The sequence below is a fragment of the Palaemon carinicauda genome, chromosome 22 (assembly GCF_036898095.1).
Source record: "Palaemon carinicauda isolate YSFRI2023 chromosome 22, ASM3689809v2, whole genome shotgun sequence".
Taxonomy (NCBI): Eukaryota; Metazoa; Arthropoda; class Malacostraca; order Decapoda; family Palaemonidae; genus Palaemon; species Palaemon carinicauda.
The window spans coordinates 39,068,079-39,072,435 of NC_090746.1; the positions used below are offsets into that span (position 1 = coordinate 39,068,079).

Consider the following 4,357-nt stretch of genomic DNA (forward strand, 5'->3'; position numbering starts at 1 on the left):
CTTGCCAAACAAGTGATGGTCATGATGCGCATGGTAATCCATTGGGGTTGCCATATTGGGACTTAAGGACAGGGCAATATATTGTTGAAAGGAGTGCAGAGGAGGCAGGATTTTGTACTAAATACTCAGATAAATCTTGCTGCTCTGAGGGAGGTTATATATACAATAATCCTACCTATTCTGGCTTGCTAAAAATTAATATTTAAAATGATTAATTAGCAATGGACTGGTACGATGGGCATACATCTTAAAATTAACAAACCTTAATTGGTATTGAGAAATATAAGATGCATTAATTCAGCAGTATTGGAATTTATATAAAATGTGCAGTTTAGGAATTTAATCTCGACCTATGTAGTTTAAGGAAAGAACCAACATACGCCGTGGTTACACTAAGGCCCTCTAACGTGCGTATCTACGCTGTGACGTCACGAGCATGGCATGCGCCACTGTCAACAAGTTTAGGTTAGTCCTCCCTATATTTCGTTAAAGAAAACTAGATGTAGGAGAGAATGTTTAAGGGGTAGCTATAGTATTAGTAGGAGACAGCTAAAAATACGATTAAAAGAAGAAGAGTGAAGAAAATTCTTCACACCATATATATATATATATATATATATATATATATATATATATATATATATATATATATATATATATATATATATATATATATGCTAACTTATAAATTAGTTTGTTGGCACTTTTATTGGTTAGTCTCACTCATGATGTTACACTAATGATAATTACCTTATAAACTGGCTAGTTAGCCTGTTAGTCCCATTATTTAATTTGAAATCCTCACCTGAAGAAAAGAAACCCTATTTTTTTTCACCTGAAGATAAGCGACCCCAGCGTGCGTTGGGGTCCCCAATCTTCAGGTGATCCGAATTTTTAAGTAATAGGTCTCAAAGAGTTGTTGTTGATGGGCACCATAGTGAGTGTAGGAATGTGATATTTGGTGTTCCCCAGGGAAGTGTTCTTGGCCCATTACTTTTCATACTACATACACATGACATGTGGTTTAGCCTAGAGAACATGCGTGTTGTATATGCAGATGATACTGCTCTCTTTGCATTAATGCCATCTCCTGAATGTAGATCTGGGGTTGCTGAATCCCGTAACAGAGATCTAGCTAAAATTAGCGCATGGTGCAAATTATGGGGTCTGAAGTTGAAACCTAACAAAACTCAAAGTATGATTGTAAGTAGGTAAAAGACAGTGGCTCCTCAACATCCGGATCTCAACGTTCTTAATGTTTCTTTAATTTTGTATGATTCTTTTAAAATTTAAGGTGTGATTCGCGACAGCAACTTTACTTTTGAGAAACACATTAGGTCTGTGTTTTCTTCAATTGCACAAAAATTGGCATATTGAGAAAGTCTTTTAAGATTTTTGGTGATCAATCTATTCTGAAGAAGTGTTTTAATTCTTTCATTCTATCTTGTTTCGAGCATTGTTCTCCTATCTGGTTTTCAGCTGTTGATTCTCATCTTAATTTGTTGGACAGAAACTTACGGTCTATTAAATTTCTTATTCCTGATCTAGATATTGATCTCTGGCACAGTCGTTCAATTAGTTCATTATGCATCTTGCATAAGATTTTTCATAATTCTAACCATCCTTTACATTCAGATCTTCCTGGATAATTCCATCCTGTTCGTAATACTAGGCATGTAGTTAATTCTAATAGTCAGACCTTCATCTTGATGCTCAATACCACAAAGTATTCTAAAAGTTTTATTCCAGCTGTGATTAAGTTGTGGAATGATCTTCCTAATCGGGTGATTGAATCAGTAGAACTTCAAAAGTTCAAAGTTGCAGCAAAGCTTTTATATTGAACAGGCTGATATAAGTCTTTATGGTCTATATATGAATTATCTGTTTTAATGTTGTTAATGTTTTTTTTTTTTAAATATTTTATCTTAATTTTTTGTTACTTCTTATATCGTTATTTATTTCCTTGTTTCCATTCCTCACTGGGCTATTTTTCCTTATTGGAGCCCTTGGGCTTATAGCATCTTGCTTTCCAAACTTGGGTTGTAGTTTGGCTAGTAATAATGATTATAATACCCATTGAAGTGAGTGTGTCGGCATAATAGCCATTCTTCCATTTGAAGGCAGAGAACGGTCGTGATGGCATATATATTATAACTATGCAGCTTTTGTATTAATTTTAAAAGATAGGGGGAAAGGCAGGTGGTTAAAATGTGTAGTCAGTTAATGGCTGAAGAAATGTACTTACACTATATAGTGATAAAAACTGCAGAAACAATGAAATGAATGAATTTTAGGTTTTTTCCTTGGGGAAGAGTATATGAGGATAACTAGGGAGATGGAACAATGCATAAATGTTAATATAATTGATTGAAGACTGCAAACAGATTTTTAAATGTTGTTAAAAATAGTTTTAGCAGATGCTGGTATAAAAACGTGGGTCATTGGATATGTGAAGTAAGGAGGGTAACAGATGTATGATTATTTCTTTTAAAAAACAATTTGTCATTAGCAATAATCTTTAAAATGTTGTTTTGTTTTGTTTACATTACCGTTATTTTTATCATATATATATATTTACAGTATTGATTATCACATTACAATGCCGAATCATTTGAAATGCAGCATATGCGTTTTGTCCATTTATCAAGGTTAATGACTTTAGATTTTGTGTTATCCTGCTCTAATTAGTTCTTGTGACATCTTCAGCAAAATTATATTAAATATACATAGATAAATTGAATTCTACGTAGAATTAACAATGTTTTTAATTTTCAGCATGAGAACTAAGAACTGTTACAATTGCAACATCACCGACAATGGATTATTGTGCCAAAGGTAACAAAATGTCAATAGGCCTACAATCCCTACAAGTTCAAGCCAAGGAGGTTGGTTAAAGCTAGCTACTGTATTAGAAAATATATCTCGAAAAGTATTGTAGCATATATACCATTTCCACTTATTTCAGGCGACAGATTGGATTTGACAATCTTTTACCGCAGGGCTCTACAGTAGACAACTTGCCCTACTGCTGATAGTTTTCAAAAGTTTCATTATCATCGAAGGGAATTTTTCTTATTTTAAAATTTAGGCCCAGCACTAGAGCCAGGAAGACTATTTATATTCAAGGAGCAATGGGGAGAAACCCTGTAGTTGCATTTAGAAGTAGGCTAAAAGTTAATGACGGAAAGGAAGATGGAGTAAAGAATAATCCTGCAGGAAGTAGAGAAACAAGAGGTCAGCTAATATGATTTATCATCAACAGTAGAGCCAAGCCTTTCTGGAAAAGTATATAAGGCTGTTAATTAGCCATATTTGGCAATTTTGTTGTTGCCATTCTCTTGCCATGAAATTTGACATTGTATTTTTGGTTTACTTTTAACAACTATAACATTTTATTACTAGATATATCTAATTATGTAACTAATTTTTTTAAAGGAACAGTGACATGACAAATTTTGGTTAATCAAAGTCCGGAGGACCAAATGAATACAGTGCCGTAACTTCATGCCATCTAACACCTTACCAGATGGAAACTCTTCATACGTGGCCATGTGTGGTTCATTACAAACGAAGCACCACTCACTGCATCTTGAGTGGCTGCCATTTAAGTTTGTTTTCATATTTTTAGTGTTTATTCGTTTAGGCTTATCACTGGTAAAGACTTGCCATGCTTTCTTAAGTAGTCCTAGGCTACACGTGCAAGTGATAATTCATTTAAAACTTTCTCCTGTTTTTCATAGTTTTGATTCATTGTTCAAAATTTATGTTATTTTTCTTAATCTTTAGTAAACAAGAAATAATTATGTTCCAGTGACTGCTGGAACTAAAGTGTCTATCTAGACAATATTCATTGGTAATATGTTCAAATGTATAAGTATTATATAAAATATGTACCAAATAGTTTGCAGGTGTTGGTGATTAAGTTTGTGTATTTGATTTTTATAGATTTTACTATCGTTCTAATTATCATATCATAATAGACAGTATCATGCTATTAATATCGCAATATGCAACATTGTAGGTCTATATATATATATATATATATATATATATATATATATATATATATATATATATATATATATATATATATATATATATATATATATATATATATATATATATATATATATATATATATATATTAAACAGTTTACTGTTGTGCAGCAGATTAAAGGGTATATTACATATACGAGAGGGAGAATGCTAGTGATAATATAACATTGCCCCTACTATACTGTACTGTATTTTATAGAAGGAAACTTTAAACCAAATGTTGAGTTTTAGTGGCCCATTATCGAAGGCATTTGTCAACCATGTGATGGGGGTGTTAGAGCCTCATGACCGATGATAAGGA

The 4,357-nt window shown here is 32.5% G+C and overlaps 1 long non-coding RNA gene across 2 annotated transcripts; it reads left to right on the forward strand.

The window, feature by feature from the left end:
- Positions 1–844: 844 nt before the first annotated feature.
- Positions 845–4,057, forward strand: LOC137616064 (uncharacterized). 2 transcript variants are annotated; one of them, XR_011039271.1, is made up of 3 exons: positions 845–937; positions 2,776–2,885; positions 3,436–4,057. It is a non-coding gene; the product is annotated as an uncharacterized lncRNA (long non-coding RNA). The 2 variants fall into 2 exon arrangements; XR_011039270.1 differs by having other exon boundaries at positions 847–881.
- The last annotated feature ends 300 nt before the right edge of the window (positions 4,058–4,357 follow it).